Source organism: Mixophyes fleayi, chromosome 3 (assembly GCF_038048845.1).
Source record: "Mixophyes fleayi isolate aMixFle1 chromosome 3, aMixFle1.hap1, whole genome shotgun sequence".
Classification (NCBI taxonomy): domain Eukaryota; kingdom Metazoa; phylum Chordata; class Amphibia; order Anura; family Limnodynastidae; genus Mixophyes; species Mixophyes fleayi.
Window position 1 is genome coordinate 82701238 of NC_134404.1, and position 24106 is coordinate 82725343.

The window sequence follows — 24106 nt, forward strand, 5'->3', positions numbered from 1 at the left end:
TTGCTGCTGCCAAAAATAGACCACACTGGAGTAAAGCTGCAGTGTGACTCTGTGAAAAACTGCTCAGAGATAGGTGAACTCAAGATTGGCATTCTGAAGCAAGCAGTCCTTGCAGCTTATGCTTTCTATGAATAGCTGGTCAGCCAAGTCAACCACCTGACCACAAGATCTCAGTTTCTTTTCAAAGATCCTAAAATTACTGCACTTTTGCTTTTAAATGGCAAACCTCGAAAGGTGTAGTGGAATCCTGACCCAGATTTGCCTACATTTCGAACTACAATCAGACTTGTTCCCCACAGAATGGATCAAAGTAGGATATATCATCTCCCTACCGGCTGGCAAGGCTTTGGTCTGGATCACACCATTCTACAAAAGGGAAGATCTGCTGTTGGGTGACAGTAAGCACTTTTTGGCCATGTTGAGAAAGATCTTTGATTCTCTGGGTCGCACGGCCAATGCTCCACAAGACTCTCCCTGATTGAGTAACGTGGTCACTCAGTCGCAATTCTGGACCCTCGTAGCACAGACTGGAAGGAGTAATGAGGCACTGCTAGCCACCTTACAGAAAGGATTGTTAGAACCAATGATGAACTCGCTTGTCGGGACCTTCTAAACTCCCTTGATGAATTCATCGCCATGTGTATTCTGGAATATAAGCTTCAGAAGAAAGAGACAGCTTCTAACTATCTCCTGTCAGCTCACCTGCCACAGATAATCAGTAGTATACCATCTGAAAGCTTTGAGAAGCCCATGCAGCTCAGGATGTCTTTGTTGCAAATGTAAGAGAAAATTTGCCTTCTATAGAAGGGCAGATGACGTATTGTGTGGGTACCAAGGTCACTGGAAGAAAGTGTGTCCAGAATAAAGGAGATCGGCTCCATCTTGAAATGGAGTTGCTCACCGGAACATCAGGCAAGTCTGGTGAGAATTGGTTATACTTCCCCTCATCAATTCTAGTTACCCATTCTGTTCTCCTGAGGGGCTTATTTCTACCTTCTACAGTCCTCTGACTTCAGCTTGTACTTTACTACCAGTCCTCTCAGGACTAAGCAGTTTGTCCAGACCTGCTGTATCTCTGATTGCTAAGCAAGCTAAGTGGTTCTCTCCTGGGAGCTGCCAGCACTGTAACACAAACTATGTGTTGTACTTAATTTACATCTGTTTTATATACCTATTGTACAGATCAGTGAAATATGTTGGTGCTTAATAAGTGAAAGAGAATAATAAATTAAAGCTAATAATTTGTAACAATTCTGTTACACAAACTAGGTCCTTGTAATTACAGTCTTGGAGTCAGACATATGTTGAAAACATTAAACTGTTTATTGCTGTGAAAACACAGTCCAGGTCAGTGAATAAACAGACTTCCAAATATTGCAGAATGACAGGTATAATGCAGGTATCAGGTTTATCTCCAGGAGACAAGATACAGGTGAGTGGTAAATGCTTTACAGAGAAGCAGGAACTGGCTAAGCAAGGATATCCACAGGAAAAGAGAAAAGCAGGGCAGTAGTCCGAAGGTAAAAAAACATTAACAGGCACAGAAACATTAATGACTAGCAAAGGATACTGGGAGAGGCAGGCATATATAGGAAACACTCAGGTGCAAATGGTTAACTAGCTGCAGCTAGTTAACCCCGGGTAGTGGGACGAGATGACAGAATAGCAGCACCTCTGGTGGTACACAGGTACTGCAGGGTAAATAATATAATAAAGTCCAGAATAGTCCCAAAGGAAAGAGCTGCCGAGATGAAGCAGCATTATGAGGCAGATCCTAACATAAATAGAATATATTACATTTTATTCATAATGTTCACTTCTCTAGATTGTGTATAACAGCAAACACCAGTATTAAAAAATACTGTTTGCCAGGGAAAGACAGCAACCCTCTCACCAACATTGCTGTGTGACTGATCACACAGCCCACTCAATACCAGCAGGGTTCTCTTACCTCTCTGTTTGTATGTGTTACTCAGTTTTGTTTTATTAATGTATGTTCCCAATTGTAAAGCGCTACGGAATTTGCTGGCGCTATATTAATAAATGCTGCTGCTGATGATGATGATGATGAATGGTTATAGTTGAGGCTTCAGAGATACATTAACTATATTTCAGTGAAAGCAACAACAGGGTTTATTAACAGAGTGAATGCAGGTCACGTATGATGTGCAAGCTCAATGAAAAAAGAAGTGATGCGAGAGCTTGATTGCTAGAGTCCATCATGAATAATTTTGTTGTAATGTAAATAAATAACATTGCATCCCAAATTATTAGACTTTATTGCCACAGCACATTCCTCAATATCTATAGCGGTCATCAAATTAAAAAATTGGGAAAAGATTGTTTTTAAAAGATTCATTAATAAAACTATTGTCACATTTTCATGAATTCCACAATATCTGGTAACAGTGCTCCTGACATAAAAGTTACTAGTTAAAGTGATGTCAGATTGAGGAAACTTCTAAGCTCTAAGGACTGGAGTTTCACATGTTGATGTACTTGAACAATACACTATACTTTCCAATTTCCCAAGACATCTACTATGTTGTACTGACAAGATACAAGATTTAGAGAATGAAGTAGAGAAAAAATAGAGGGAAAGAAAGAATGAGAGAGAACACAAGAGAGAGTCCTTGAGAAGTGCTCTCAATAATAGGAACAGCATTTTGTGACAGAGTCTCACTGAAAACAATATTGTAACATGATTCAAACCAGTTTTTATGACCCTATAAATTCCTTAGGTTTGGATATTTTCCAAGTTGGCTCATTGCCCCCAATTTACAGTGCCAAAGCTGATTTATATGGCTGTTCCAGCGTCGTATGATGATCTTAGATAGATATACACAGACTGTTCTTTCACACTGGAATCCCAAAGACTTTTCTTTTTTACATTTCCCAAACTCTCTATCAAGTAGTGTTATGAATAAGAGGATGTGGGCGCACCTAAGACTTTACAACTTCATTGTTTGTGCATGTTATGAAGGGTTGGATGTACACAACCTTATATATCAGCTATTTTTTTTCTATGTAATCAATATTTTCTTGCCCATAAAACAATACATTGAGTTTTAAAAATGAATCTGAATTAATTTAAAGGTATAAACAAAACCATCTGGGCTGTAATATTGTACTTTTTGCCAGCAGCTGGAAGTTTATGCATAGTTAGAATCTGGGGTCCACAATAAAGGCATAATGGAGAGATTTAAAAGAAATAACTCTAGGCTACTAAAGAAAAAAATATAAAATACAAATCATTCTGGGCAAATTGTCTTGAAACATTCACAAACATAGGCAAAGTTTCTCCTGCCTTTGAAAATATTTAAATATACATGACATTGTATGTACTTATTAACTAGCTAGACAGGGGCAAATTTATTTTGCGATGCTTGTTTTATCCAATAAGTGGATTCCCGTTGTGTTATTCAGTTAAAGGGGTATATTCAGTTCTGTAAATTTGCGTTAAGTGTTAACACCACAAAAAAAGGATGTTATCTAATTAGAATCATTATGCTGAGTATTACAGTTTACTCGAATAACTCCTGATACTTCACATAGTATTTCTGCCTGAAATTGTGCAAGCATAGCGCTGCTGCCATTTGACAGATAAGTTGTTAAAGACTGACACCCCTTGGCAACAGCTGTAACCATGGAGACAAACTGCAGTTTGTTTCCAGGGTTACAGATTTTAACCTATTATTATTATTATTATTATTATTATCATTATCATTTATTTGCATAGTGCCAATCTTTCTGTATTGTAAGCATGCACGTCCAGGCAAAGTTTCTATTTCGAAAATGAGGTGTTATTCTAGCAAGTTGTAGTATTCAGCATAATGACTTTAATTTCTCAACATCATGCTTTGTGTTGAATTATATTTTATCAGAAGTTAAGATAGTCACTACAATTTATATACGTATAAAAATAGTCAGGTTCTGGGCGCTTGTAAAGGAAAGATATATCAATTTAATATGGATAGGTCCACAATACGCTCCGGCCGGAACGAGACAGCTTAGATGTGTTAAACAATTAACATGCATCAATTGACACTGCCGAAAACAATGATAATGGTAAAAAACACTATAAACTCAGTGTGATTGAAAATATGGTTAGAGTGCACTTGCAAGCTACTAAAATATGAAATGACAATTGGTATGAACCGCAAAAAGGGAATGTAAGGAAATATAATGTCCAGAGTTGTAAAATAAAAATGTTGGTGATGATGAAAAATGCAAGCAAAAATGAAATTGGTAGCCGTTACTCACATGAAGCAGGGATGTCTGGCTGTCTATAATGCAGACAGGCACTTAGTAGCGGTCCCAGAGTCTGTGCTGATGAGGTTAGATATAACGTTGATTTCAATGATAAAAAGCACCCAGCAGAATGCCAATTATTAAAACAAGAATGAGGAAGAAAGTTCTTCTAGTTCCTAAAGGGAAATCCTCTCCTTGTTGAAAGAAAAAATGATCCCGCTCAAATAGCGTGTGCACGCTGCGGGATATCTTCGTGTTGAGATTAAATGTATGGATATCAAAATGCCTCCAATAATGGACAGGTACCCAGCAGAATATAGGTGGTGATGATCCAAATGTAGTCCTCCTAATCCCCAACGTAGTCTCTCTCTTTCTCATAAAGTTGAGGCTAAACAGGGGAAGCGGTAGTGCCGCTACGGATGAGCGCATACACGCTACAGGCTGGTCTCCGATGTGGATGTCTGTATATGGTAATGTAAGATGCTAGCATGCTAGTAAGTTGAATAAAACTGAGTTGAGGGACAGTCTCCAACGCGTTTCGCCCGGTGGCAATGGCCAGTGGGCTTCCTCAGGGATAGTAATTACTATCATTACTATCCCTGAGGAAGCCCACTGGCCATTGCCACCGGGCGAAACGCGTTGGAGACTGTCCCTCAACTCAGTTTTATTCAACTTACTAGCATGCTAGCATCTTACATTACCATATACAGACATCCACATCGGAGACCAGCCTGTAGCGTGTATGCGCTCATCCGTAGCGGCACTACCGCTTCCCCTGTTTAGCCTCAACTTTATGAGAAAGAGAGAGACTACGTTGGGGATTAGGAGGACTACATTTGGATCATCACCACCTATATTCTGCTGGGTACCTGTCCATTATTGGAGGCATTTTGATATTCATACATTTAATCTCAACACGAAGATATCCCGCAGCGTGCACACGCTATTTGAGCGGGATCATTTTTTCTTTCAACAAGGAGAGGATTTCCCTTTAGGAACTAGAAGAACTTTCTTCCTCATTCTTGTTTTAATAATTGGCATTCTGCTGGGTGCTTTTTATCATTGAAATCAACGTTATATCTAACCTCATCAGCACAGACTCTGGGACCGCTACTAAGTGCCTGTCTGCATTATAGACAGCCAGACATCCCTGCTTCATGTGAGTAACGGCTACCAATTTCATTTTTGCTTGCATTTTTCATCATCACCAACATTTTTATTTTACAACTCTGGACATTATATTTCCTTACATTCCCTTTTTGCGGTTCATACCAATTGTCATTTCATATTTTAGTAGCTTGCAAGTGCACTCTAACCATATTTTCAATCACACTGAGTTTATAGTGTTTTTTACCATTATCATTGTTTTCGGCAGTGTCAATTGATGCATGTTAATTGTTTAACACATCTAAGCTGTCTCGTTCCGGCCGGAGCGTATTGTGGACCTATCCATATTAAATTGATATATCTTTCCTTTACAAGCGCCCAGAACCTGACTATTTTTATACGTATCTAACATTGTTGGGAGTTTAGGGGTCCCCCACACACTCTCAGGTTCGCATTTGGCTGCTTCATATATTTGGAGGAAGCGCAGCCTATCCCTCTTTTTCAACTACAATTTATATGCTTGAGTTACATTCAAATTCAAAAGTTTTACTGAATGTTCTGTTAATTTAAAGAAGTGAGGCAGAACTGTATTCAGAGACCTTTATGAATAAATGTGCTGTACTATAAATGAATAATGTTGCATCCCAAAATGCTTTATTGCCCAACACCTTCTCCTGTATATATTTGGTTCAGCTAGTTATCGTCAGTTACAATAAAAAAGAAAAATAGGGTTTGGTATAAATACTATAAATGAAAAAAAAAAAAGCTTTTACTCTGCTATCAGGGGGAGATTGACCTTAACATATGGAGGAGATTACATAATGCTTTTACAGAGAGCACAGATAAACAAATAGGAATAATACAGATGAGCATTTCTGTGAGGTCCATGCCAGAAACACAGATCTAATGTTTTTGATGGGATTGAAGAAGGATGAGAAAGCCAAGTAGTAGTGGTAAACGGCATAGTTCTACATTGAGAGTCTAAATGGATTTCTTAGTTAAATGCAGATACTCTGCTAAACCTCAATTATAAGAATTACTATACACCTTTTTCCAAAGTGTAGGAGAGAACTTCATTGTTTGCCTTCGCTTTTTATGTTCTTTTTCTATGGTTATAGCGATTTTTAGATATTTGGGAATTTTTACTCCGACAAAGCTGATATTTGTTTAGTTCATAATAATTATTTTTCTCCTTTTTACTATATTATCCATAATTTAATTTGAGGGTTAGTACTATTTCATTGACTGATGTTGAATGCTTTGATACCAACATTGTTGGACTGTGGAAAGAAGGGCCAACTGGGCAAATGCACTGATCGGGCCAGTGAAATGCTATAGGTCTGTGGCCTGCCACCGGAAGGGTGTGGTTAGCTATCAGAGAGGCATTGCCTGCCACTGGAGGGGTTGAAGGAAAGAGGAGTCAAGGCCCTGGTCACATCATTTGAGGAATTTTTCTTTCCTTCTGGCACAGTGACAGAAGAAAAGGAAAGAAGAATTGCTCAGGTGACTGGGGCTGTGATTCTTCTCAGGGCCAGATTCAGGGCCACATGGGCCTGGGGCTGAAAATTATAAAGGGCCTATTGTGAGAAGTGCCGTCCCACCGGAGCCACCTACATCTCCCTCCCATCCTTCCTATATAAAGAGTGCACCACTATATATATAAAGAGTGCACCACTAATTGGTTCACGCAGCATGTATGTAAAGTGAAGAGTGGAAATACGTCCCAGCTTTTCCTCATTTCAGGATAAGCTACTGGCTGATCAGGATAGTCCCCTAAAATCCTGATGAAATCAGTACAGTTGAGAGCTAAAGGTATGCTCTTTTATTGAACTTTCAAGACAAAAATATAAACAATGGTTGATTATTTTTATTTAGAAAGTGCTTTAACAGAAGCTTATATGAAAAATGCTTATTATCCAGTGCTAAGGATAAGCGCTGACAATAACTGTCTTTTTGTTTTGTAAACATATACGGGCATTTATATTGCCACGCAGCTGGTACCATATACAATATGGGATATACCGAGCACAGGCTTATTGTCCTGCAGCTGGTGCCATATATAATGACAAATATACAGAGCGCAGGCTTATTTTTTCTCTAGTTTTGTCTCAAAATATTGCCTTGTGTTATCTTTGCAGCTGTCCATCAAGCCTATTTATGGCTCATTTGGGTGTGGGTCACAAGCCAGCCTTTGTTAGATGTAAGCTCCTAAACCTGGGAGGTGAGTGCATCTGATTTTAACTGCATTTTAATGGTGTTTTAAAGCATATAGGTTACTGTAGGACCTGAATACAATGAGGTGCCCTTGACGCTGGGATGCAGGCTTAAATGTTCTGAACAAAACATGACCTAATACCTCACATTTTTACTTTGATAGACACACACAGATATGCAGTGTTAAGGATAAGTTCTGACAACAGCTGCCTTTATTATTTATATATATATATATATATATATATATATATATATATATATATATATGTGTATGTATGTATGTATAGATTCACTGTGCACGTTATTAGATGCACCTGAACACCTTCAGGTTGATGCAAATATCTAATCAGCCATTCAGGTGCCGGAAACGCAATGCATAAACGCATGCAGAAACCAAAGATTGCAATTGTTTTAAGACCAAACGCCAAAATAGAGAAGAAATGTAAACTAAGTGACTGTCACTGTGGAATGATTGTTGGTGCCATATGGGTTGTTTTAGTGCCTCAGACGTCAGAAGAGAATGGCCAGCCTGGTCCCAGCTGACAGGATGGCGACTCAATTAACCATGGATGGTATGCAGAAGAGCATCTCTGAAAACAACCCCTTAGATTGTACGCTCCTTCGAGCAGGGCCTCCTCTCCTCCTGTTCTCCACCACCTTAACTCTGCTCTCCAGCTGTGAGGTCCTCCTGCCCTTCTGCCCCTCTAGCCACACCGCTGGGGGCTCTCACCTCTCATCTAGCTACATTGAGCTTCCGAGTTACTGTGCTTTTTTGTTAACTGTTCCGTGCTGTCTCTCCCTGTATCGTGTTTCTGTCTGTCCCTGTACGGCGCTACGGATACCTAGTGGTGCCTTATAAATAAAATTAATAATAATAATAATAATAATAATAATAATGCACAGTACATCCAACCTTGAAGTGGATGTGCTGCAGTAGCAGAAGACCACACAGCACATAGCACCCGTGGAACCGCAACACTATACAGAGCACCCTTGTGGCCACCACACGATACATAGAACCCTTGTGACCAACATACAATACATAGACCCTTGTCACCACCACACAATACAAAGGGCAGCCTTGTGACTGCCACACATAACAGAGAACAGCCATGAGACCGCAACCCAATACATAGAGCAAAATATGATTTTTATTGATACAAATAAACTGTGCAGTTAATGTGTGAGAATGTGATTATCAGCTCTTGATCCTTTTGATACCTCCTAACACCTCAAATTACCAAAGAGGAATGTATAAGATTTGTTATATATAGCTATTCTTTCTGAGCAGGCTTCAAAATACAAATAGTCAAACACAGTTACCTATCACTGGCACCAGGGTATAATCTCCATTGAAAAAGTTGGTAATTTTGTTGTAAAAAAAGGAACTGATCCCTATGCTAATATACACGGGCCATTCACACATGAATATTATATTTTCACATATCCTCTTTTGTGCCTGTTGTCACAAATCCCCTCTTGGGCCTGTTGTCACATATTCCCTCATGCGTGTCAGGGTCTGCCTTTGCTTCTACTGCAGCATCGCTTCAGCAAGCTGATTTTTCTTGGCAGCTCCTGTCTATTGGACTACTCTGGACTTGATATTGTTTGAATGTACCCTGCAGTACCTCTGAACCACCAGAGGTGCTGCTATCATGCCTTGCCTTTTCTCTCACTAGCAGGGGTTAACCTGCTGGCACCTGCTAATTATCTGCACCTGTTCTCTATTTATTTATTTATTTATGTCTGTCTCACTCTGTTCCTCTTTGCTGGTCATTGATGTTGCTGTTTCTGAAATTGTTGTTCTCATTTGTTACTCCTGTTACTTCTCCTGTTCCCTGGGACTGCTACAAGCTGCTAGCCGACATCCTGGTTTCTTTCCACTCAGCCTGTTCACCTGCACCAGCCATATTCTTTGTTGTTACCTGTTTTCAGCCTCAGATCCATTGTTCAGTACCTGCAATATTCGGTTTGTACCATTTTCTGCACTGTCTGGATCATATCTGCTCAATAAATATTATATACTTTCACCATACTCCAAGGTGTCATTTCCAGCTCTCAGCGTAGAAGTATGACATTGGGCCTGTTGTCACATATCCCCTCTTGGGCCTGTTGTTCCATATACCCTGTTGTCACATGTCCCCTGTTGTCACATATCCCCTGTTAAAAATAAATTGTTCCTACCTTGAGTTGAGCGCCGCTGTTCTCCACCTTGGACTGGGTGGAAGTTAGTACAGCACAAGTCACACACAATCTCTGTAGGTGCAGCCGTCACCCCACTCAGCAACAGACTGCGAGCCACACCCAAATGAGCCTTAAATAGGCTTGGTGGACAGCTGCTATGACAACATAAGGCAATATTTTGAAACAAAACTAGAGAAGAAATAAGCCCGCAATATCCCATACCATAAATGGTACCATCTGCGTGGCAATATAAATGCCCATATACGTATACAAAACAAAAGACAGTTGTTGTCAGCGCTTATCCTTAGCACTGCATAACTGTGTATACCTAGCAAAATGAAAACATGAGGTATTAGTTCATATTTTGATCAAAACATTTAAGCCTGCATCACAGTGTCAAGGGTATTTCATTGTATGCAAGTCCTACACTGACTTATATGATTTAAAAAGAATTAAAATGCAGCTTTCAGTTTTCTAGATATACACAGATATGAAGGCACCAGATTGTCCAGGTACCAGGACGACAGAGAAATAAAAGTCTGCAATCAGCACCATAACTGCTGGAGAACCCAAGCACCCACATATCTGGTGCCTATGCTGACTGGTCACCCCCCTTTACCCCCAAATAAAGAGATAGAGGGTTAATTTCCCTGACTGGCCTATTTATGGGGAGCGGGGCCTGGAGCTGTTGTTCTATCAGCTACTTTATTAATCCGACCCTGTCTGTAACGTATACCCATTACTGCAACATGCCAAAGTTTTGGAGGGGAGGTTCCCAGGCAACTAGAAAAACCCCTCTCTAAGTATGCGCCTGTATACATTCAACATGTTATATTTGAAAGGTTAAAGATATAGGATTAAAGTTTTTCCATTGAATATTGTCTTAGATGTTGCATTTTTATTGGCACAATGCAGGTGTGCATGATTTAGTTACAACAGTGTAAACTAGGATCATTTATATTTAAGGGGCATAGGGAAGCAGTTAATGGCTTAACTCAAAATGAAGTTTAGAAAAGTCACATCTGCCAATGCAACAGTGCAATAATATTTTTAAACAACTTAAGGATGAAGTTATCACGTTCTCATGTGACCTCGCTCCCGCTCATAGCTGTCAACGATAACTTTTGACAGTACATGAAATATAAATGTAAGGAAAAAGATAAAACATACCGCTGTTTCTGTCCCTATAACTTACTGATACCTTTATTAAAAGTATACATAGGGCTTGATTCATTAAGGAACAAAAGGTGAATGCAATTTGCTTTATTTTAAAACGGACGGAAAATGTAGAAATGCAAGCAGGTATGACTGGATTCAACAAGTAGCAGATCTCAAGCAAGTATTTATGGGATAGACATTGAGAGTAGTAAGGAGGAATTTAACAAGAGTAAAGGGGGTGGAGAGGGGGGAAAGGGAAGCATAGCCGATAAGGAGCGGCCCTTTTTAAAGCAAAAAGAAATACCTAAGGGAGGCAATAGAATTAAGTGTATGCTTGCAAATGCAAGAAGCCTGACAGGTAAAATGGGGGAGTTAGAACTAGTAGCAATGAATGAGCAATATGATATTATAGGTATTACTGAGACCTGGTGGGATGATACACATGACTGGGCAGTCAACTTGGAAGGCTATTCTCTCTTCAGGAGGGATAGGGTAAATAAAAGGGGAGGAGGAGTATGTCTTTATATTAAGCCAGAATTAAAACCAAGTATTCAGGAAGTTATATACGAGAATATTGGTGATAATATAGAGGCATTGTGGGTGGAAATATCCAGCGGAGGAAAAAGTTCAGAGAAGTTTCTGATAGGGATATGCTATAAACCGCCAGATATTAGTACGATTGAGGAAGCCCAACTTCTACAGCAAATTGAAAAGGCTACACAACTAAGTCAAATTTTAATTATGGGGGATTTTAATTATCCGGACATTGATTGGAGTACTGAGACCTGCGGTACAGCTAGGGGAAATAGGTTTCTGAGCACGCTAAAAGACCATTACATGTCCCAATTAGTTGAGGAACCAACTAGGAACCGGACTATACTGGACCTAGTAATAACAAACAATGTAGACGTAATATCAAATATTCAAGTAAAGGAGCACTTGGGAAACAGTGATCATAATATGGTCTCATTTGAAATTAGTTTCCAGAAACAACAGTATAAGGGATCAACTAGGACTTTAAACTTTAAAAAGGCAAATTTTAATATGCTAAAGGAGTCTATAAAGAGCATAGACTGGGACAAAGCCTTTGAAGGAAAAAATACGGAAGAAATGTGGGCTGTCTTTAAAATGTTGTTGGAAACATACACGTATAAGTTCATTCCTATGGGAAATAAATGTAAAAGAATTAAGTCTAAACCAATGTGGCTAAATAAAAAGGTAAGGGAAGAAATGCAAAGGAAGAAGCGTGCATTTAAATTGTTTAAGTCTGAAGGGTCAGAGGAGTCCTTCCATAGGTACAAGGAATGTAATAAAACATGCAAAAAGGAAATTAGATTGGCTAAATTAGAAAATGAAAGGCACGTTGCAAAAGAAAGTAAGACAAACCCCAAAAAGTTTTTTAAGTATATAAATGGCAAAAGGATTAAAAAAGATAATATAGGACCCCTAAGAAGTGAGATGGGTGAATTGATAAATGATACTAAGGAAAAAGCAGAGATATTAAACACGTTCTTTTCTTCAGTATTTACCAGAGAGGAACAAATGGCAGGAGTAATACATAAAAATGGAAATGAAACCATGCCATTAATTAATACTTGGTTGTCAGAGGAAGAAGTCCAAAGGTGACTGAAGAATATTAAGATAAATAAAGCTCCAGGTCCAGATGGCATACACCCAAGGGTCCTTATGGAGTTAAACTCGGAAATAGCTAAACCGCTATTCTTAATTTTCAGAGATTCAATCTCATCAGGCTCAGTACCAAGGGATTGGCGAATAGCAGATGTGGTGCCGTTGTTTAAAAAGGGGACGAGATCACAACCAGAGAATTATAGACCTGTAAGCCTGACATCAATAGTGGGGAAACTACTGGAAGGTATTTTAAGGGACAGTATTCAGGATTACTTGGTACGCAATAAAATTATTAGTGGGAATCAACATGGATTTGTGAGGGATAGGTCATGTCAAACTAATCTAATTAGTTTCTACGAGGAAGTTAGTGGGAACTTAGACCAGGGCAGGACAGTAGATGTGGTCTACTTAGATTTTGCAAAGGCCTTTGATACAGTGCCACACAAGAGGTTGGTTTACAAAATAAGGGAACTGGGTCTAGAAATCAAAATTTGTACTTGGATCGAAAACTGGTTAGAGAATAGGGAACAGAGAGTTGTGATAAATGGAACATTTTCTAATTGGTCAAAGGTCTTAAGTGGAGTACCTCAAGGTTCTGTGCTGGGACCACTCCTTTTTAATATATTTATTAATGACCTTGGTGATGGTTTAGAGAGTAAAGTTTCTATTTTTGCAGATGACACTAAACTCTGTAAGGTAATAAAATCAGAGCAAGATGTAGCTTCTCTACAGAGGGACTTAAATAAACTGGAGGATTGGGCGGCTAAATGGAATATGAGGTTTAACACAGATAAATGTAAGGTTATGCATTCAGGGATCAAAAACAAGAACGCAATCTATAAATTAAATGGAATTAATTTGGGAGAATCTATAATGGAAAAGGATTTGGGACTGCTCGTAGACAGTAGACTTAGCAATAGTGCTCAATGTCAAGCAGCAGCTGCAAGGGCAAACAAAGTATTGGCATGCATAAAAAGGGGCATAAATGCAAGGGAAGACAGTGTAATTTTGCCACTGTATAAATCGTTGGTAAGACCTCATCTTGAATATGCAGTACAGTTCTGGGCACCACTCTATAAAAAAGATAATTTGGAACTAGAAAGGGTTCAGAGAAGGGCGACAAAATTGATAAAGGGTATGGAGTCATTAAGTTATGAGGAAAGGTTAGCCAGTTTAGGCATGTTTACTTTAGAAAAGAGGCGTCTAAGGGGAGATATGATTACTATGTACAAATACATTAGGGGTCAATACAGAGAGCTTTCATGGGAACTTTTTACCCCAAGGACCATACACAGGACACTTGGTCATCCCCTAAGGTTAGAGGAAAGGAAATTTCACAACCAGCAAAGGAAGGGGTTCTTTACAGTAAGGTCAGTCAAGATATGGAATTCATTGCCAGGGAAGGTTGTGATGGCAGATTCAATAGATATGTTTAAGAAAGGGTTAGACAAATTTTAGCGGAAAGGTGTATCCAGGGATACGACCGTTAATTTAAAATAAAGGATAGTAGTGGATATAGGGTAAATATTGGATTGCAACATTGAGTCTGGGGGGATTTTCAAAATTGAAACAGATGGGCGGTTGCCTACTCTGGATTAATTTCAAATATAAGTGCAGGATCGCAGAAGATCCAAAATAGGTTGAACTTGATGGACTGGTGTCTTTTTTCAACCTCATCAACTATGTTATGTTAAAAAATACGGGTCAAAATAATAATAATAATAATAATAATAATAATAAGTATTCTCTGCCTCTATAGCACATCAGAATGCACAGAAAAGAAATATTAAAGTCCTTAACACCTATTAATAATATAAACATTAAAAATAAAATAATAAAATATATTGTATATATTTTTACATGAAATACATTTATCAGGATGTTATTAATGCCTACTGTACATAAAATGCAATTTTACAGTTGCTTTTATAGTTGCTCTTGATTGCAAACACATGTTCTAGCATGTATATGCGACTGCCATCGGTATCAATTGGCAGTTATGCATGTCCTGTAGCTGTTGCAAGTGATACGGCTAAATATCATGTACCTGAGAGGTGCCCCAAGATTGAATCGGATATATGGGCATGCGCTCAACCTTTGCAAGCCCATACTGTATATTGACTACATGCATATGTACCTTCCCTCACCCATACCTCCCTTGAAATCGTAGGCTGAGAGAAGAGACCTTTGCGTTCAATGATGAATTGGATGCACCCGTGTTCACTGACGTAGAGTCCATTTCTGAGCATGAGCACAGCTATTTTACGCCAGATATGGCACGTATCGATATTTACGTTCCTTAATGAATCAGGCCCATAGTTGGTATTCCTCTACTCATGAGAGATAGGCAAAGATATCTTATGGTGATGTTCCGGAATTGCTCTGAATATGTAGAAATACATATGGGGAAAATTATGAGAACAATAATAACTTTTTTTGTGTTTTTTTTTTGCATGGCTCTTACTACCTAATAGACATAAACAAAAATAAGCTATCTGTATGTCGATATCTTATTAAAATAATTCCCTGTATGTCCTGAAAAAAAATAAAAATTGCTTAAAATTTGCTTGATCAGAATGAGAAATTAAAAAGTAATTTTTGGCAAACCTTTAGATTGTATAACCATGAAATGATCTTGAAGGGGTTAAATGACACCTGTGAAAAGCAAGTAACATTGTATTAAATAGTGCTGTAAGCTTCAAAGCTTATGTCTGAGCAGGGTGGCTGTTTTATGAAAAGGATATTTAAATAATCAGAGCAAATTGAGGTTAAAGCAGATGTGTGAGTGAATACCAGAGTAAGAAGTAAGTCAAGCCGTATCCAATGAAGAAATGCAATTTGAAACATAAACCTTAAATGCAGGATCTGTGTCAAGAAATAAACCAACTCAAAGACAGTCAGTCTGTCAGTAGCAAAATAAATATTCAACTATCCACTTTAAAGCTCTTTATCCTATGTAAGTAAGTTATAATAGTTGAGTCTGCTACAATGAAAAATCATGTCTGGTTTAGCGTTTTGTCTTTCAGACTTTAATGCAGAGAGACTACCTTAGTGCGAAACTTATATTATCATATGTATCCTAGCACAACACTAAATCATTCCCATTATAAACAGATATATGTTGACAGTCAGAATTTAATATAAAGCAAGAAATAACCATCAACAGAGTGATCAATCCCTTGAAAGAAAAAACATTCTGCTAAGGTTTAATTTCCCTTTTATTGCCATTTTTATTCAGTCCTTATAAACTGTTATAAGTGCTAGTGCTTGCAGTGATAGCATCACCTATACATTTAAACAAACAGAGCATATTTTAGAGTTAGCCGGAAGTCTAACCCTGAGCCCCAAAAATCTGCATTGATTTACTATGCATGCGCAGTAAGACAAAGCGTATCATTAAGTTCCACATAGCTTGCATTTGCACCTCCTTTGCCTGTAAGTTATCCACAGTAAGGTCATGCACACGTAAGTGATGCTGCATATTTAGACTAGGTCCTGTCTTCAGATACACCTGTTAGAGGGCACCGAAGCCCTGGGGGTAAATGTATCAAGCTGCAATTTTTAATTTGCAGCGGTTTTCTCAGGCGAGTGTAAAATCGACGATTTGTTAACCAGCACTTTGATGTGTTTCTTTCAAAATCGCCATTTTCAAAAACGGTACAAATCAAGACCCCAAATTTTTGCCGATCCAGTTATGCAAATCGTCAAATGTATGAAGCTGTGATTTTGCAAACTCTCCTGAGTTTGAATCGCCGTAAATTGCAAGAGAAAATCGCCAGATACTGAATTTAGGAAAGTCAAAATCGCTGGTTGCACTTCAAATCGCTGGCTATCTCTTGCAATTTGTGACGATTTTAAATCACCGGAAAAATCACAGCTTGACACATTTGCCACCTGGTGTTAAGATATATGATAATGATGCCCAACATCGGCAACCAGCATCATGCTATGACAGGCTGTGCTGGTCACACTATAACATGGAGACCCCTTCAATAATGAGGGTGTTATGGTCACAGAGGTTTCCTATCAGTCAGAGTTGGTGCTGGCCTTAATAAGGCGCGGAGTCTAATGGACCCCCTGCTCTTCACCAAGAACCGCCGCAAGGGCTGGATTGATTTTCCTACCTGAAGCCTGCAGGTCGCAGCCCATATGTTAGCCCCTGGCATGATAGGGTATAGATGGAGGATTGGGACAACAATCCAAGATGTGATATAAGGATGTGTGAGTACAGAGAGATATCGGTATAAAGTACTGGAGCACACGGGCGTTCAGGGTAGATGAGCAGAAACCAATAGTGGGAGTAATACAGCTCACCACAAAGTTCAAATGCGTGATCAGGAAGAGAGCTGGGTTTAATACACAGAAGTAGAGATGCACACTGGGATGACCTGAAGCCAAGGTCAGTGAGAGTAGCCAGGTCTGATACACTGGTGGTGGCGCAGTACACAGGGATGTCCAGAAGCGATGGTCAGACTAGCCAGAAGTAATACTCAGAGAAGCAGGATAATACACAGGAACAGGGAACGAAGATGCCAGAAGCAGTGGTTGGTATCCAATTGCTCTTACAGAGGCAAAGTGTCAAAGCGTCTCTTATATAGGGAAGGAGATTTTAACTCCCCACCCATGGGTACATGAGCACAGAGAGCATCGCCGCATGTCGGTTGTAAACAAAGTGAGCAGCTTTGAGCGGGAGCGAGGGTACAGATAAGTTTCTTACAGTGGATGTGTGAGGACCCCTGTCATAATGTGATACCTGTCCCAACATTGTCAACCCAGGGTGGAATTCTATTACCTATTTCCAGCACCCACCCCACCCCCACACCCAGGGCATACCAGCGATCTCTTTGTAGCATCCAAAGGGCCCATAATGTGTATGCTGTAAAATGCGTTGAGATTTCTTCAAGCTACATACAAAATGGTAGATGCAGAGGTTTTCATTTCAAATGTTGCTTTTATTCCAGCTGCACATCCGATTTGGCCTCTGTGAGGATACCGGGTTTTCTGGCCCAATTGTACCCACTTCATGTTGGCTGGCCACCCAGAGGTGTCTTAACTATGCCAGAGAAGCCTACTCCAGTACCTTCTAAGGTTCATATAGTCACTCAGGCAAATGCAGTTAGAAAGTAAAACAATATATTTATTGTAATAAAAACAATCACTAATATATTATATACATACAGCAAATAAATGCCAGACAGGTTCACCACATTATCTGTCCCTTACACCAATAGCTTAAGGAGTTACAGTCAACTGGCTGTCCTGACTTGACGGCCCATGGATCTTCCAATGTATTTTACTGGTAGAGAACAGCAACTCAACACCAGATCTTGCACCTTTCAGGAATCAAATCACAGAACCTCACCTTCCCCCTGGAAGTGAGGTTCTAGGGTCAAATTTCCCCCAGTGTTTTCCCCTCCCTGGGCAAACCCCTGGGTCTCTCCTTCTTTAACATTGGTAAGTGCTGGACTAGGGGATTGGAGGGGGAGTGGAGATGAGTTGTGATTGCCCTTCAGCTCCACGGGAGGTTTCTGTCCTCCCTGATCTCGCCTTAGGACACCTGCATTGTGGTTTCGCAGACAGAATGTCTCAGAAAGACGTGTGGAGGACAATGGGTACTAATTGGCCTTCCCCACCTCCAAATATCAGATAACAGTTAACCCTTCCTCAAATTAACCACTAGCACTACTTTGTGATGTCACAGGGCCCCCAACTGTTCCATGCTTCCTGTAGGAGGGGGGAGAATGAATGCAACTACAGCCACATTTCCTCTATCCTGGATATCACCTGATTCTTACCCATAATCCCCCTGGCTTTTCTTTAAGGACAATAAATAACAGCTTCACTGCAATATACAATAAACAATATGCATATTTACAATGAGCTACAATGTCCCCTTATCCACATGTAATTAGACACTACAATTGTACTCTGTTGAGCTGGGGAACAAAAGCAAGGGCTATAAAAAGTACATGCTATAATCCACATTTTGTGAGAAACGAGGGACAGGGTGGTTAAGGTGTTATCAAACTCATTTCATCACAACCTCTATAACATCTATGTATTGCTATGGCATTTAAAGTATAAAACAGCTGCAACTGATGTCATATACTGATATCATTAGCATGCAACATGATGAGAATATGCATAATAAGAAAAACTAACTATTTTTAAATAGCATTTCCTGATTTAATTTTTTAGCTACTACTGTGATATCTTATACCATCCAAAACTTCAGATTTCACATTTGACAAAAATTGGTCTACAGATCGTTGGTCAAAATAGATTGGAAGTATGATTGGACAAGAGACCAGGGCAATGGGCAGATAATTGGCTTTATTTTTACTCTAAAATTTAAAGTTGATCTAGGACATGCCCTATTCCATCTATAAATCTGTCCCCACATTTTAAATTTACCTTCCCCTCCAATGCAACCTGGTTTTGCTCAGGTGCAAAGTTACAGATTTATAGTTGGGGTAGGGCATGTCCTAGATCAACTTTAAATTTCAGAGTAAAAATAAGGCAATCAAGTATTTGTGTGCTACATGAAAAAACAGCCAGTATTTAACTTATGTGCAAAATAATAAACTAATTTGCACCCCTTGAAATGTAATATGGTTTGCCCCAGGTATCATTTACTCCTTTTTTGCCTTACTTTCCTTAATGGCTCAGACCCTCTGAATCTATCTATTCATTCTCCATTATACACAATGCCACTGGTATTAGGAAGAGGCTACTAGACAAACAACCTAGACTGACAAACAACCGAATAAATAAAAACATAAAGCATTTGGCAATACCTGCAATTGCCGGTTTGAAATAAAGCAAGTTTTCAGTACTCTATTGAATTAGAAAATAATCATGTATGGAATTATGTTTAAAGCCACAGTGCCTATAATTGGTGCATTCATTTACTCATAAGGAAGCAATGCTCTCTCTTTATTTTTATCTATTTTTTTTGCATATTTTTATTGTAGTGCATGTGTCATAATCATATCGTTAAACTTTTCCAGCCATTACAAGCACGTATGAGGCCAGTGTTTCCTGGCCTTTACATGGTTCTCTATTGGAAGTAAATCAAGACATTGCCCTGCAGCCCCTCCTTCTCTTCCCCATCTCTGTCAACAGCCCCTGAAGCAAGGACAGGAAGCTCTGTGACAGTGATATTGATTGTGACACAGAAGGTGCTAATAGTGCTTACTAGCCCTGTTGGACAAATGCCAATAGGAATATTTTACAATGCTTAATATTCTGCATTTTAGGCTTTTGGAAAGCTAGAAAATCATCACCGCTGACAGACAAACAAAGCAGCACAGAAGTCGGAGTACAGAAATCATTGAGAGACCTGAATATGGCTGGCTTCCAGACTGCATGAGTCACAAACTAATTCTAGAGAAACAAAAATAAATGTGTTACACATTCCCCAGCTAATCTCGCTAGTCTGCGGTTGTCACATACTGTGTTTGTTTAATCTGCACACTAAGATATACCATGTTACTATATAAAACAGCTAAATAGAGGACATACAGTTTTAGCTGCCAAGTTGTGGTTTTTCCCTTTTTGCTTTATTTGTATTTGAAACACAAAGAAATTGGTTCTATTTAATGCTGAGTCTTCTGTTTATATTAATTGAGCCAATCAGAGATTTACCGTCCCTCTGCCAGGGTGATTCCCAGCCAATAGCGTGGGAGGCGATTAGATAATAAAACATCACATTACATTAATGTTGCAGAGCATTGTATGTCACCCAGAAAACATGCTCCTGCAGGCATTTATAGTGACTAATAAGACATAGCAGAGCAGTAATAGAGCCAATAAGAAAATATCAAGGACCAATAAAACCTAAGTGCATGTTTCATGACATGAAGGAGTTCCCAAAAAGATTCTGAAATATATTTATATAGGTTTTAGGCCATCATCAGAATGGAAGGCATTGGGGATAAGTCTGTGTTGTCTTAGAACGGCTTTTGTTCTATATACACAGAAAGCTTCATGATAATTGTATGAAAGAAAATGGCAGGAGCCTCAGGGAGCGTTTTTACACAAATGTTTAGACTGACCACAGTTAAATCACATGTAAAGTGTCTAAGATCCTCAGCATCTTTTTCATCAGCATATTTGTGTTTTTCCCATATTGTCATGAATTGAATTTGCGTTTACATTTTTTATTTAAATGCTGCCAATTTTTTGAGTGGTTGGATTAGGCACCCATGCTTAATATTCAGTAATAAAATATATTATCATCATCATTATCATCATCATTTATTTATATAGCGCCAGCAAATTCCATAGCGCTTATTGCTTTTTTGCGCATTATTGCTTTTTCCAAAACAGCTTTCAATGCTAAATAAGTTTTATATACTGTACATATTTTAGGAAATCAAATACCATATATACATATATTAAAAACGTCATTAATGACAGATCCCTTGTAGAGAGGTATAGGAGACAACTAAATGTCCAGAAGCAATGGCATATACAATTTCATATATATAGATATTTATACATGTACTTGTGATTTTTTTTTTGAGGTTCCATTTCCAGTTAGTTCAGCAGTTCAGCGTCTCTGTTCTATTCATGGCTCTGTAAATCAATCTTTTGTGAATTTGATTTCAGTTACAGTAGCACTCAACTTTATTTTCATTAAGCATTGTGTAAAATTACAAGCAATGCTATACATCATTGAACAGAAGAATATGACAATGTATGATAACAGGAAAATATGATGATAATGGTTCGTCAAATAAATCATGCATTTACAGATATGAGCTTATACTTAATGACATGTGTGAAGATACCGGGTTTTCTGGCCCAATTCTACCCACTTCACTCTGGATGGCCACCCACGAGTGCCTTTCTAGCCAGGGAAGCCTACCCAGTACCTTCTAAGGTTCTTATTAATCACACAGGCAAATGCAGTTAGAAAATAAAGCAATACATTTATTGTAATAAAAACTATCACTAGATTATTATGTACACACAGTAAATAAATGACAGGCAGCAGGGGAGGGCTGGCAAATTTTAGCCAGGCAAGACTTGACTCAACAGCCTATTTCAAAGGGAAAACAATGCAGGTGGCCCAGTGACCCAGCCCAAGTTAACACACTATGGGACCAGCCTGGGGGCCAGATGTCATCTGTCCCTTACTCCACTAGCTTAAGGAGCTACAGTCACCTGGATGTCCTGAATTAAAGACTCATGGAGTTCTTCTCTTAGCTGCAATTGTAGTCCTTTGGTAAAGAACAAAAACTCAAAACCAGGGAAAACAATGCAGGTGGCCCAGTGACCCAGCCCAAGTTAACACACTATGGGACCAGCCTGGGGGCCAGATGTCATCTGTCCCTTACTCCACTAGCTTAAGGAGCTACAGTCACCTGGATGTCCTGAATTAAAGACTCATGGAGTTCTTCTCTTAGCTGCAGTTGTAGTCCTTTATTTAAAGAACAAAAACTCAAAACCAGCTACACTGCACCTTCCATGAATTAAATCTCAGAATGAATATCACTTCCCTGTGTGGAGTGGCTCCTTATATCTAGGGTGAAATATTCACAGTGCTTTCCCCTGTCTGGGCAAATCCCTGGGCCTCTCCTTGTTAAACATTGGTGAGTCCTGGACTAGGAGGGTTGGAGAGGGGAGTGGATGTGAGCTGTAATTCCACAGAACCTCCCCTGCCAAATTTCATGTCTGGACTAGTCCTGTGGGAACAATGGATACTAATTAGTCTTCCCCTCACCAGTATCTTGCAACCTGATCCCTACCCATAACCCACCTGGCTTCACTTTAAGGACAATAAATAACTACCTCACTGCCATATCAACAATATACAATAAACAATATGCATATTTACAATGAGCTACAATGTCCCCTTATCTACATGTAATTAGACACTGCAGATGTACTTTGAGCTGGGTAATAAAAGCAAGGGCTATAAAAATTACTTGCTATAATCCACATTATGTGAGAATCAAGGGACGGGCTGGTTAAAGTGTTAACAAACTTGTTTAGTCAGAACATATAATTTGACAAAGCTTTCATACCTGTTCTAAGATTGCTGAGTGTGACCATATGGGATGCCCCTCTCCTTTAGTGACTACTAATACATTAAGAGAAGGGGTTGTGTTCACCGGTAAGAGGCATATTAAAGACTATAGGAGAGTATTATCATTCAAAGTTGAACTGGCGGTTCATTTACCACATTTCCTAACTCATACCAAGTAGTATGTTTATAAAATGTCATAATATGATTTTTAGTCAGAAGTGGTAGGGAAACAATGTAACTCTTCCAGGTTTCAAAGAACTTTTCAACTTTTTCTAATGTAGTTCCACTCAATCCATTCTAAAGATATATAGGAATTTTTCCTTCAATAGGAATATTGAATGGGTTTCCTTTTGAAGTCAGAGTTGAAATATTGTTTACTTGCCTGCACTGCTGGATGGTAGCAACAAAAGCATCCCACCCTTGGAAATCCCTGAGGGAATATCCATTGTGGGTCAAATGGTAGATCATTAAGATGTTTTCTGATTATTGTTTCATTGGCAACTAACATTGTTTAATTACTCATCAACAGTGGTTAAGGTCTGCACCAGGGGTACCTCACAAAGGCAATTGTCTCCTGATCATTGATCCATTGTGAATCATTTATGTGGAGATAGATATGTGTTGTGATAAATATTTAAAAACATCACTATGTATATACATAAATTTTACATCCTCCATGATTCAGATATCACTTGAAGTAAAGCCTTGTTCAATAATGTAAGAAAGTAAGTAAACCAGTAGTTTAGACCTGAATGAACTACTGTGTATTCGGCTACCTCCCTCGATAAATTGTAACAAACAGATACAGCTTTGAGCTTGGGCGGTGATGATTTGAGGAGCCAATCAAGTGTATTCTGCCAGTTTAAGTCAGAAAATGCTCTTATAACTTTGCTTGTATAATATTGGGCTTGTAGAAATGCAAAATTCTTCTGTAAATGTTAATGGTCGAGGCAGTACGGTGGTTTAGTCGTTAGCACTTCTGCCTCACAGCACTGGGGTCATGAGTTTGATTGACGACCATGGCCTTATCTGTGTGGAGTTTGTATGTTCTCCCTTTGTATGATTGGCTTTCCTCTTGCACTCCAAAAACATACTAGCAGGTCAATTGGCTGCCATCAAATTGACCCTAGTGTGTGTGTGTTAGGGAATTTAGACTGTAAGCTCCAATGGGGCAGGGACTGATGTGAGTGAGTTCTCTGTACAGCGCTGCAGAATTAGTGGCGCTATATAAAAAGCTGATGATTATGATGATGAATGATCTTTTAGTTTCCCTATTAGTGAGGTGGTAAATTGTGGTTATTTCCCTTGTTTTCCAAATAGTAAAGGGATAGAATGCCATGGCATTTTGAAACTCTGGTTTATGAATCATCATTATCGTCATCATCATTTATTTATACAGCGCGAATTGTAAATGTATAGAATTGTGAGTTTTGAGACCATGTTTGTGTTTTACCATAAGCCACACTTTGTGGGTATTCCAGACTAGCAGTTTATTCCTGACTGCTTGTGACATCTCCCTATCATGTT